At 53.7% G+C, this 13,162-nt stretch overlaps 1 protein-coding gene and 1 non-coding gene across 2 annotated transcripts in view; both read right to left on the bottom strand.

Moving 5' to 3' along the window:
- The window catches only part of Csmd1 (CUB and Sushi multiple domains 1), a 1,642,653-nt gene that overhangs the window by 455,419 nt on the left and 1,174,072 nt on the right, over window positions 1-13,162 (bottom strand). The gene's annotated exons all lie outside the window — the stretch shown is intronic.
- Window positions 2,508-2,618, bottom strand: LOC111812975. The gene has a single exon (XR_002818337.1). It is a non-coding gene; the product is annotated as a U6 spliceosomal RNA (small nuclear RNA).

Raw genomic sequence — 13,162 nt, 5'->3', positions numbered from 1 at the left:
CCTTCCCATTGCGTCCTGCCCAGTGTGTCCTGCCCAGTGCATCCTGCCCAGTGCATCCTCCCCAGTGCATCCTGCCCAGTGAGTCCTTCCCCAGCGTCCTGCCCAGGGCATCCTGCCCAGTGCATCCTGCCCAGTGGGTCCTTCCCCAGTGTCCTGCCCAGCGCATCCTGCCCAGCGCATCCTGCCCTGTGAGCCCATCCCAGGACTCTGGAGTCTTCGCCTGGCCTCCAGTCTTGCTCCTTAATCACTGTCACGGAACCTTCTCCTAGATGGCTGGAAGGAGCCTTTGATGATTATTCAAGCTCCTCTAATTTTAAAGCATTAAAATTACTCACATGAGCAATCTCTCAGTTTGACTGCAGGTAGAGAACGGAGCCGCAGGGTGCCCCTTTCCAACAGCACCAGTCTCCTCACAGCGCTGACTCAGGCTGCATTGAAGTGGAAGACACCTCAGTGTCTGATTTTTAATCCAGGCTTTGGCCCCAGGCTCATGTAGCACGCAAACCAGTTCACTTTGAAAGCCAGGGAGCTCCTCCCTTCCAGGACGGGCAGGAAGTCTTCTCTGATTTGGGGAGCTGTCTGGAGTAGCACATACTCAGGAGCACATAGATGAGCAAATTTGCTCTCTTGGAACTATTCTTAGAAGCACAAATCATTGTTTACTAGTAAATAAACTGAGAGAACTTTAATTTTACCTTAATTAGACAATTACTAATATTTGGGAATTGTAAGAAAGAACAGAGAGGAGACTTTTAATGGCTCAAGACATATACGATAATGAGAGATGCACAAGGGGCACGACTTGAGGTAGCAGCGAAGGCGGCCTAGTTTTGTCTAAAGTAGAACGTAGCGGAGACAAATGCACGTTTCGGTTCTTAATTCATCGCATCTCGGGAACTCCTCATCCAGCTTTCGTTTTCCACAGACACTTTATTTATCATCTTCTGCTTAGTTTTATGTACAAATTTTTCCTCAGGCCAGAGTGCCTCTAAATAGGCACAGCTTTAAACTGACTCACTGCTAAATATACTTTTCTACAGAGCAGCTAGGAGGTGTGTGTGGAAACTACAATGAATGTTTGCATTTTTAAAAGGCCCTCTTCTAGTAAAAGACACGTGGCCACGGTGCCCCGCATGCTCCCCTTCACCCCAAACCTGCTCACGCAGCCCTTGCTGCCCCGCGGCGGCTCTGGAGGCCTCCCTCCTCACGCCTGCAGTTGCGCCGTCTGTCCCGGCGGCCTCTGGCGTCCTGAGTGGACTCAAGCGTTTCCCTTCCCTGGTCACTGGCTTTGGCAAAGCCAGCAGGGTCCGGTGCTCAGTGTAAGCGACGTGGGTGCGGCCATGCTCTGCCACTCTGCACAAGCCCACCCTGCGCATTTGTTCACGCCCTATGGAGACACTCAGGAGACGGCTCTTCCAGAACGGCCTCCGACAGCGCCTCGAGCCTGGAATACCTGTGTGCAGGGCGCGGGGTGCATTTGTGACAATTAATGCCAGCCTGTCTTTTACCGTCATGTCTTTTTAATTTAGGCACTCACAAGCTTTGATCATACCTCATGTTTGTGGATTTAGTGAACATCAAGACTAGTTATTTCTGTGAAAAAAAGAATGATGTGCCTTAAAACTTAAACTAGAGGGTCAGCCAAATAGCTCAGTGGATTAAAGCACCTGTGAGCAGGCGCAGGGGCCGGGGCTTGGGCCCCCAGGCCTGCTGTGCCAGCCCCACCCCTCGGGCATGCTGAGAGACGACTGAGCCTGGGCGTGGTGGCGCACACACCTGCAGTCCCAGCTCTTGGGAGGCTGTAACCAGGCGGATCACCAGGAGTCTCATCTAGTAGTGAGACCCTGAACACCCTGTAGACCCTTCCCTAAAAATACAAGGGAAAAAAAAACACCCTTAAACTAGACTCCAGAATAGCGTGGGCACGGAGCCAGCAGCAATGTCCCTGCGGTGCCACCGAGCAGGACTGCAGGCTCCATCCTGCTGGCCCACCGAGGCGCCCGCAGCCCTGCCCAACCCTCTCCCTTGGGGTCTGCCCAGCTTCCTAACACAGTCTCTTACCCCACAGAGCCTTTTCTGCTTGCTCTATTTTTGTTTTTAATTGACGCTCCGTAATTGCACATATTTATAAGGTGCGGTATGACATCTCAGCGCCTGAGTACAAGGAGTGCAGAGCTCATCAGGCGAGCAGTGTGCTCAGTGCCTCGGACACGTCTTGTGCCCTTGGAATGACACCACTCGCTGGCTCTGTGTCCAGTCAGTTGCTGCCATCCACAGCTGTCCTGCTGCGCAGCCGAGCACTAACCTTGTCCTTTCTGCAAACTCATGTCTGAGAACCACTCTCTGAGGATTTTTTTTATCTAGAGAAGCATTTATTTATTATCAATTTTGTTTTCGTTGACCAAGAATCATTTTTTCTATTTTGCTTATTTTTCTGCAGCTAAACTGAGAATGTATAGGACCCCCAACCCAATGAAATGACATTCTTAGACATTGGATTCTCTGATTAAAACTACGGACGCTTCACGAATTTGCGTGCCGTCCTTGCGCAGGGGCCCTGCTCGTCTTCTCTACATCGTTCCGATTTTAGCATATGTGCTGCCAAAGCCGGGACTCACCGGAGAATTGACGGGTAGATGGGGGTGGGCGGACACTCACGAAGGTGGACACATAGATGAACACACAGTATGTGAAAAGGTAGATGCAATTATCCATTTTTATGAAGAGCCAACTATAGCACACTGTAATATTTGTAAGTAAACAATAATGCTGGGGGGGGGGGTGTGGAGAGTTGGCTCAGTAGAATAAGTGCTTTCCTGGCAAGCTCAAGGGCCTGAGTTCTATCCTCGGTTCCACCAAAAAAAAAAAAAAAAAGGCTGGAATGCTGGGTACCTAAACATGTTATACCTCCAGCAAAAGGGAGGAAAACAGTACATGACACTGCCTTTCTCTGTCCACAAAAAATACAAAAGCTAAAACGTTTTTCAGCACTAAGTTCAAGTCAGGTACTATGGCATTTGTCAGGAACCGATGCATGTGGCTCTGCAGGGAGTGATACCTGTAATCCCTTCAGCAAAAATAGAAAATTTGCCGCACAGTCTCTTCTGGGATGGGATCAGGTCCACGTCTAGTGTGAAGGCTGAAGCCTGTGTGTGGTGTGTGTGTGTGTGTGTGTGTGTGTATGTGTGCACAGGTGTGATCAGTGTGTGTGTGTGCATGTTCCCTTGTAGTTTGCTTGCTCACAGCCAAGGACCTTGCACGACAGAGGGTGAGTGAACAGCATGGGCTTCTGCAATTAGCAGAGGGGCCAGCACTTCAATCAGGAGACACAAACCAGCCCTTCTCCCAACCTGTCCCCCAGAGCTGGCTATGGCGACCATACCGGGGCAGGTGCAGGCCGGCCAGGGATGAGGCTGTGGGTGCGAGGATGCTGAGGTCCCCACCTTGATTTATTACACACTTTGGACCTGGAGTCTGGCAGGGGTGAGGGTAGGAGCTGCAGCCCTGTGCTGGTCTGCAGGGCTGTTCCGGCTCATGCTCCTGGCAGTGTCCCACTGACCGGGGCTGTGTGCCTCACAGCCGGCAAGAGCATGTAGGAGCCCACAGGGAGGTGAGGCCAGCCCTGGTTAGATGCTGGGGACACCCCAGGTCACTGCACTTCTGCACGCTGGCTCTCGGAGTTGTGGAGAAGGCAAGCAGACGAGAGGCGGGGGAGGCGTCCTCCTGCTGGACAGGCTTGCCTGGGGTCGGGGGAGGGACAGGCGACAGAGGGCGCATGGGCTATGGACTCCGCTTCTCCCTGCTCTGACCTCCACTCAGCGCCCTGTCCTGCCCTGACACCTAACAACGTGAGAGAGGGAGAGGAATCCACTAGCGAATTCAGCTTGATTAACCGGGCAATCCCTAATTTTAACTCCTGGAAGATGGAATGTATGAAGCGTCTGACTCCGTCTAAACAGGGACCTTCAAATAACAAACGGCCATCGGAGTATAGACTCAGCTTCAGCTGGTGCGTCTGCAGCTCAGCTCGGCCCTAGCCCGGGCCGCCTGCCGCCTGCCGCCTGCCGCCTGCCGCCTCCCGCCTGCCACCTGCGCTGTCTCTCCTTCCCCAACCTCTTCTGTGTTTCTCCCACTTCCTCTCTTTCTCCTTCTTACATTTTCATTCTTTTAAATTGGTTCCTTCCGTAAACAATTAGCGAAGGTTTCTGGAAAAGGGGGTTAAAAACTTCCCTTGAAAAAGCAGCTATGGGAACTCTAACAAAAACGAAGGGGTCTGACCCGTGAAAAGGGGGAGGAAGCCGCTGGCGCAGGCGCCCCAACACCTTCAGCGGGCCCTCCCAGCCCCGCCTGCGCGCTAAATCTCCTCGAACTGGAGGGGGCTGCACTTGCCCTGAAATTCCAGTCAGCTGGTGGTCTGATGCCAAGTTGGGACCAAATGTGACTCTCCAGCACCCCCCTCCCCCCACCCAGTTAGCTCCGCCAGCCGCACCTGGCTAAGGCCAGCCACAGGCAGCCTGATGCAGCTCAGCCTGACCGCGCTGAGCGGCGCACCCTGTGCTTTCTGGTCACAGATGTGTCCTGGGTTTTCGTCTGTTTTGAGACAGGGTCTCGCTTTGCAGCTCAGGCTGGCCTTGACCTCAGTTTGTAACCCAAGCTGGCCTCGAACTCGCAAGGTTTCCTCTGTCTCAGCCTCCAGAATGCTGCGATTACAGGCGTGTGCCAGCGCACCTGGCTAGACGTGTCCTTTCTCACTAACTCACTCAGCGGACTTTCCGCCCCACAACAAGAGGCCCAACACGACCAGCGGAAGCTCGTCATATTTCCATACTTCTGTGTTTCTTGCTCGCAAAACCTCCGGAAGCCCATCCCGCAGCCAGCCGGGGCAGTCCTTCGGGAGCGATCCCGCGGGCCTTCCGGAGCCTGCAGCCGGCTGCCCTCCTGCTCCTGAGAAAAAGCATTTTCTCATTTCGCTTGTTACTGGCCCTGCAACAAGCTGACCCAGGTGCTGGAGGACTGCAGCAGCTGCGCCTGCAGAGGCCACTGCCCTCCCCACACTGGTGTGTCGTTCCGCAGGTGAAATAGGGTCACGACCTCTGACAGCCAGGAGATGTGCCTGGCCCGGGGTCCTCACCCTTGGGCTCTGGGCCTCCCTCCTGGTGGCCGGAGCAGCTCCTGGGTGGGGATCCCGGACAGACAGACACTTAAAGCATCGCGAGAATATCAGAAAAAAGAGCTCATTTGGCCCCAGAGAAGCACTGAGTAAAGTTACTATGGGAAGCTGAAGTTGGAATCACACCCTGAAAGATCGATCCATGGTGGATTTTCCCCCAAATAAGTGAGTTTGACCCTGACTTGCTGCCCGTGAAGCCCCATAGAAGGGGGTTCTCTGGAGGCACAGAAGTCGCTCCCCAGCGCAGGCTCTGCCTCTGCTCCTCTGTCCCGCTTCTCCTGAGGTCACAGCTCCGGCCACTGACTGCTCTGCTGCAGGTGCAGCTGCAAAGGAGGGACCAGAGGCGGAAGCGGGGAAGCGTGGGGGACGGAGGGGCCGCAGCCCTGGGGTCTCACGTGGCTCCAGCAGATCCCGGTGCTCCGCGACCCTCAGAGCACCTGCTGTCAGCCCTCACTGCGCGCTCCTAGCGGCGCTGCAGGGCGTCTCTGGAGCGACAGCAGCAGGATCGGAAGCCCTCTGAACTGCGCAGAGCTCTGAAACGCGCTGCTTCTGAGCCTGGCGAGCGTGAGCTGCTGCGCTGCTGCGGCCTGAACGCGCACGGGCCTCTGGAGTACGAGGTGTCCGGTCCCCTGCAGAGGAAACTTGGAAGCAGCCGGTGTGTTCACCAGCAGATGAGCGCATAGAGAAAGCGCGGACCTCCGCACACTGGAGCATGCTCCGCGGTGAAGAAGGATAAACCTGAGTGATTGGCAGGAAAATGGACGCGTCCCGAGGCCATACCGTTAAGTGAAATAATCAGATACATAAGCTGAAATGTCGCATGGTTTCCCTTACGTGAGAAAGCTAAAGTATGCATAACTTTTTTTTTTTTTTATGTGTTTAGTGCAGAGTCCACAGGATCTCACTACACAGATCAGACTCCTAGTGATCCTCCTGTTTTCAGCCTCCCAAGCACTGGGATTACAGGCCTGCGCCACCACACCCAGTCTCAATCACTGTCTCAGTGTGCCCCAGGGGCAGAGCCTGCAGGGCTTGTGGTGCTGGGGATTGAACCCTGGCAAGTTGCCTAAACAGGTGTTTTAGTCTGCTGAGCTGTCTGATCAGCCCCAAGTATGCATAAATTAAAGAACAAAATGAAAGACAGGTAACAGAAAGCTGGCGCTACAGCTGCGGGTCCTCTGATCTCCAGAGAGGAGAGGTGGCCAGGATGGTCCCTGCCAGCCGAGGCTGCTGCCAGCACAGGGGACAAGTTGCTGCAAGACCGCCCATCACACAGGCTGGGACAGAAGGCATCACCTGGCCCTCTTCCCTACTTAGCCCACAGAGCCGACTTCTATCCCAGCCTGTCCCAGAGGCAGAGGAGTGGCTGCTGAGGTACGGGATGCCTTTTACTGCCTTTCAGATTTCCCTGTAATGTGCCATTGCTGGGCATCTTTTTCTTCATATGGTATAGACTTGGGCCAGGGAGATAGCTCCGTAGAATGTCTAAAAGCCATCTCCAGAGCTTTGGGTACAACAGGTAGGGAAGCAACCCGGCACACTGTAGGTTCTCAGGGACCTCAGGGCCTATGCAGGAGTTGTGGCCTCAATGGAAAAACTGTCCTAGAATGCTTGTCCCAAGTCCCTTGCTCCTCTGCCTTGACCCCTGACAAGCATTCCTCCCCAACAGCAGCCTCCATGCCGCTTCCCCGCCTTCCTGCTGCGAACAAGGCCGGGGGACCATCTGACACCACTCCACCAGAGTTGCTCAGTGGGTTTATGGCAGGACAGGAAGGGAGAGGGAGCAGTCCTGAAGGGCCCAGCTCACCGCCCTCCTGCAGCCCAGAGCAGCTGCCTAGCAGCAAAAGCCATAAGACTTGGGGCAAGCTGCTAGAGGTTCTGAGCCAGGAGAGGGACACACTGTGGAGCCTTGGCAGCCAGGACACTGGCTTCCTTTCCCACAGCTTAGATAGGAAAATCAAGTCCCGTGCTCAAGACCACAGGGGGGCTGGATTCTGCCTGTTTTCTCATTGGCTGTGCTCGCTTCAACTATGCTGACAAGCAATCAATCCAAGTGGCCCGGGCTGCTGGCAGACACTTTCCCTGGAGCTTCACTGCCTGGTGCAAACGTCCAGACGCTCACATGTGTCCCTTACTCCTGCCACTTATGACTGATGAATGGACATCGGTCATAAGGATGGACAGGTGTGACTAGGAGGGCAGGGAGCCAGGGTGGGGGACTCACATATGCTCACACATGCACACATGCACACATACACACAAGCACATGCTCACACACACAGACACATGCACCCCTAGGCATATGTGCACACATGCACAGAAACACACATGCACACACACACACACACAGAGGCACACATGCATCCACAGGCACACACACACATGCACGCACACGTGCACATGCTCACACATACTGGCAGATACTCACACATATGCACACATGCACACACACCTACAGGCACATGTGCATCCATGGGTACATGTGCACATATGCAGGGACACATATGCACATACACACACATGCACACCCATGTGTACCACACACATGTGAGGGTGGTGACTTTGAGATCCAGAAGTGCATTTAGAGTCCAGCGGCCCAGAAGAAGAAAGGGATCCAGCTAGAAGTGCTTGCAGGCCAAGGCTGGATGCATGAACACAGAGGCTGCAGGGGACTGTGGCGTGCGTGGGCAGGGGACACAGGTGCAGTTTCGGGTCTGAGAGGTGAGAACAGTCCCGGACTCATGGCGGTGCCTGCACCACGATGTGAGTGAGTGTATGCCACTGGCCCACGCACCCAAAAATAAAGCTGTGAGTTACTTATGCGAACTACAATTTCTAAAAATCCCTAATGCCCAGCCCATACTGGCTGAGCAGTCAGATGATCTGCAGTGAGTGGAGTGTGACCAGCGAAGGTCTGAGAGCCACGGAAGCCGCACGCCGCCCTGTGCTCTGCATGCGCAGGAGCACCAGCTCCTTCCCTCCAGGACGCACAGAGTAAGCCCAAATGCAATAACCTGAGATCCTGAGGCGTCCTTAAAGGATTTGGAGAATTAGCAGGGAACACGGCCCCAAACAAAACATGGGTTGGTGATTTAACTCAGAGGTCTAATATTTGTTTTTGTTCTGGGAGCTGCTGGTCTAATCCTCCAGGACCATCTCGTGTCTTGCTTTGACCTCAGAGCCTGGGCTGCATGGGGTACAGCCACAGCGCTCCCACCTGATCTTATCCGAAAGCTGATGACAGCAAGAAGAGGATGAAGTGCTGATCTTTGCCCCTCAGTACACAGCAGGCAAGGAATCGTGGATTCTGTTTCAACTGGATCTTTTGCAAAGAGCCAAGAAATAAGAAACAGAAGGACATTTTTAAGATTAATATTGTTCACTCCCTAATGATTATGATAAAGTGGCTTCATTCATGAATGATCTTTCCTGCATTTTGATGATTTAATATATGCTTATATACTAGTAATTTTCTATTTTCCCAGAGTTATTTATTTTATTTTTTTTAACTTTTTTATTTATTTATTTATTTATTTATTTATTTATTTATTTATTTGGTGCAGGTTCTCACTACGCAGCTCAGACTGGACGTGATCCTCGTGCCTCAGCCCTCCCAGCGCTGGGATTACAGGTGTGCACCATCACGCCCTGTTTCGGTTGCCAGCTTGGTGTCTGGGGCCAGTATGGCAGGTGGTACTGGGGATCGAGCCCAGGTCCTTGCGCTTGCCAGGCAGGTGCTTAGATTGCTGAGCTACCTCCCCAGCCCCTAGAAAGTTATTTAAATAAATATTTTATTTTGGTGGGAAAAAATTGCTAATACGAATGCTGAGAAGCCTGTAGAAGACAGGAGACATTCCCCAAATCCTGCACAGGGTGTTCTCTCTTGGAAGCAGCTTTAGCCAGATAAGTAACAGCAGAAGCTGCTGCTGTGTGTCCTTTCTCAAAGAGACACTAGGGATTCGGCTGGCTGGATGAGAACACACTGGCGCTGGTGCAGCTTTCTGCAGCCAAAGGCATGGCTGATCCACTCTGAGAGCGCAGCAGCTACAGACACAACCTTTTCTGGGGCCAGTTCTGAACCCCAGCAGGACTGAGCTCTCAGGGAGCCCCACGACTAGGGCACAGAGGCCTTTCTCAGCCCCAGCTTTCTCCTTGGCTCCTGAAGGCGGTCGTGCCTATCCGAGGGGCTCATGCTCCCAATCTGAGCAAGGTGCCTGCAGCCGGCACCCCCTGTGGCATCGGACTGCAAACCCCTGAGAGGCGGCTGACTTACTGTGTCAAAACTCTGCATAGCTGCTCAGCATTTATCACTGCCCTATGTAATGTAAATGTTCATTTTCTTCTAAAGAAAAGTAAAAGTAATTTATTTGGCAACAAATTGCTAAATGCTTCAAGCCAGATATTGCTGGGCATCAGGGATGTGACAACCTTTGAACAAGGTCTTGTCGTGTGGCACTCACACTCTGCTGGAACAGGGCCAAGAGTGGAGCCGGGCCTGTCATGCCCAGGGCTAGGGTGGCCAGGGAGAGCTCTGCCCTCCTGAGGATGGGGCACAGACCTTGGGTCAGTTGCGAGGCCTGGTGTGACCCTCAGCAGCATCCGTAGGAGGAACCCAGGTCACAGCGGACACAGGGCAGCCCTACGCTGTTCTCTGGAACCTGGCAGGGTCCTGGGAATGTAAAGAAGGCAGCAGGGGCAGCTGGGAGGGGGCCGCAGGGCAGGGTGGCAGACTGCACCACATCACGGCAGAATCATCCAGCTGAGCAGACTGCAGAAGGAAAGGCAAAGCTGGCAAAGTAAGTGGGGCAGCCAGGAACACAGGAGAAGGAGCACCGCCAAGCGCGCTGCAGACAGGTGCCCCACACTTGCTCAGCAGGAGGGCAGGGCGGGGTGGGAGACCTCGGGCCTTCCCCTAAAGGGAAGCCGGCAGCTGTCCCCATGGGCCCAGTTATTCATAGCCTGTGCTCTAGAGAAGGGCGGCGGCTGCGCTCCAGGCAAGTGGTCCAACAGGAGGCTCGGCCGCTGAGCTGCTTGCTTTCCCCATCCTCTGAGTTTTCCACATGTGTCTCCATTTCTCCTCCCATTTGATAATGATTAATTTCACTGGACATCACCAACAAAGCACATTTGCAAAATAAAATGAAAATAATCGCATTGAGCAGAAAGAAGGGCCTATCTGCCATGTCAACTCTCCCTTGGCGGGACTGGCCCAGTGCCCATGGGCAATGGAGCTGAAGACTTCAGCTTTCATGACCCCCGCCTCCTGCCTCTACCTCCCCTTTTGTCATAGTCCATGTCTGTCCCAAATCACTGCTCATCTACTTTCTGACCAGCACTGGTGAGCTGAATAGGCTTTGGAGAGTACTAATGAGGCTACGATTGTATATCTCGAGGGACAGACTTGTTAGCTTGAGTTTAATCCAATTCAAGAGGAAAAGTGCCCGCCCTGAGCCGGGCAGAGTAATAAGAAGTAAAGTCAATAAGCCCGGTGTCCTGGCGTCAGCGCCTCGTGACTTCCCGAGGTGACGCTCTCAACACACAGACACGAGGTGCTGCAGGCTGGGGTGCAATGTGGGGAGGGTATGGGGAGGGGCACATCAGGGCTGCAGGCCCGGCCGGTGGTGTGCCGGGTGCGACCCTGGCAGGTAGAACTTGATGCCCACTCTTACAGTCAGAGTAACCAAGCAGCAGAGCGTGGTGCCCACGGTGAGCACAGCGGGCTCTCAGCTCCTTGACCTCATGGCCCTCCACTGTGGGAAGTCCACAAGCCGACCCCCATCCAGCAATCGTGTGTGGGAAGTGCGAAGACACCAATGACTGAAATTCCACCTGGTACAATCTACCAAAGTCCCCAGGGCTCGGGTGAGTCCCACGCAGGCTTGAGCTTCATCTGTGCACGCCCCTCGCCCGGGGAAGCGCCCTCTCACGTGCTGTGTCTGACTCTCCATCAACTGTACTCATGAGTAGTTAGTTCCAGCGGACCTACCACCTCGTAGATAGCGGGTGGCAGTTCAGAGTACTGCCAGAGCCCTGTCCTCAAACTGATTTGAATTCAAATAAGAAAGCTTTGTGTTTTACACTCCATTTACTTTGAATACTTTATAGATAATGCAGGGGTTAATCTTTAGATTGCCCATAGAGAAAAAAGATTTCCAGGAAACAATAGCAGTATAAATAAAATGGGATGAGGAATATTTTACCAACTTAATAAAGTGAGCTCTTTCCAGAGAAAATAGCCCTAAATTACATATAATTACAGTACTAAATGCAAATGAATTTATCCACTCATCTTGGACCACGTCGGTCATTAGTGTGGATTATACGTCAGTCATTAGTTTTTATTATAAAAATGTAGAAAGAACTGAATGGATTTGCATTAAAAACAGTCTCAGAAGCACCATAAGCAAGGAAGAGTGCCCGCCGCAGCGATAAACATGAGCCTCTGCAGGGGCTTCCCGCACGCCAGGCTGCTGCGGGCTGTCCCGCCGGAGGCGCCTTGATGCATTTCCCAGATGGATCCCCCTCCTCTGCGTGCGGACCCGCTTGGGTTCCACTGTCACAAGAAACAGTGGATGCGGTTGGCGAATGAACGTAGCCCTTGCGCGCCTCGTGCCCGCCACACTCTGCCACCCCGAGGACAGCTCCCTGCCAGTCGGATGGATCCACCTCGAGCGAGCGTCTGCCCTGAGCCACAGTGTGCCGCCACCCGGAGGGGCGTTTCCTAGCTCCCTGCCTTCCCAACCATGACTTACAGGGTGGGTCTCTTCCAAGGTGCTCCCTGCTGACCTCTGGAGGGCGCCACTTGCAGAGGGCTCAAGGACGAAGCCGCGGCCGCCGCAGGACGACGGGGCTCCTGCCTTCTGCCCTGTGTTGTCCTCTGCACCAGTGGCACAGAGCTAAGCTGGGAACAGCAGGGGATTGCTGACCCCCCTCCCCACCAGGGGACAGCAGCCTGCTACGCAGTGAAGGTCCCTGGGCCCCGGCGGTGTCTCAGAATAATACACATGCAAGTGTCTGATTAGGGGCACAACAGTGTGCTCCACTGAGCATGTCTTTAATTGAAGACTAACTCACTGCTATGATTTGTCAAATATTTTCTTAAAACTGGATGAATACATCTTTCTTTTCAAAGAAGGTGACACAATTTGTAGTCAATGACATAAATGTTTTGTAATAAAAATCAGAAATTTTGACAATTGTATCTGCCACCACGAGTTTGACAGGTTCCCAATATACTTTGAAGACTTTTCTGATGAGATAATTTGTAATATTTTCAAGTAGGATTTCAGGGAATACAATATTACCGAGGGACTTTATGCCATCAAGCCCCCGAATCCAACAAGAGTGCCGGGTTACGGCTTGTTTCTAGACGTTTCCCCAAGTTCCTGCGTGGCCACACACAGCACTCTTCAGAGGTGGCTCAGGGCAGCATGTGAGAGCCCTGGACTGGCTCGTGGTGCAGCGCTTGGATGAAGGGCCCTGGGTCCCGCGGGGGAGGCTGCCCGCCCGGAGGAGCCTGGAGAAGACAGCGGGGACGGAGAGAGGGCAGCCGCCGTGCCGGCTGGCTCTTGCCATCTTCTGCTTGCATGGACTGCGGCTCCTCCGCGATGCCCTCCCTCCATCCGCCCTGCTAGGAGCGCCAGCCCTGGCCAAAACCTCCTCAGCCACGCCGAGTAGTCCTTCCTCTCACTTGGGTGGCAGGTGTTTTGTCTCAGGATCACATAGAGCAATGTTACTCACATTAACAGAGCTTCCAGTAGGGGAAGCAAAGGCTCCGGAGGCGGAGCGACAAGTGGACAAGACGCACCTCTGGCTGCAGATTGCGCGGCTCTGCTCTCACGACGGCTGGCACAAGGAATCTGAGAGCGACGCAGCGCCTCGTCTTTGAGGACCAGAGTGGCAGCCTAACGGGCTCTCAGGGAGCACTTGGGACATTTTGCTCACAGCACTTGTGGGTCCTCCTCACGGTCACTCGGACCCCTAACACGGCAC

The sequence above is a fragment of the Octodon degus genome, unplaced genomic scaffold (assembly GCF_000260255.1).
Source record: "Octodon degus isolate 3935 unplaced genomic scaffold, OctDeg1.0 scaffold00155, whole genome shotgun sequence".
NCBI classification, from domain to species: Eukaryota; Metazoa; Chordata; class Mammalia; order Rodentia; family Octodontidae; genus Octodon; species Octodon degus.
Note: the sequence above shows the minus strand (reverse complement) of the source record. Positions and strands in the feature narration are given on the sequence as shown.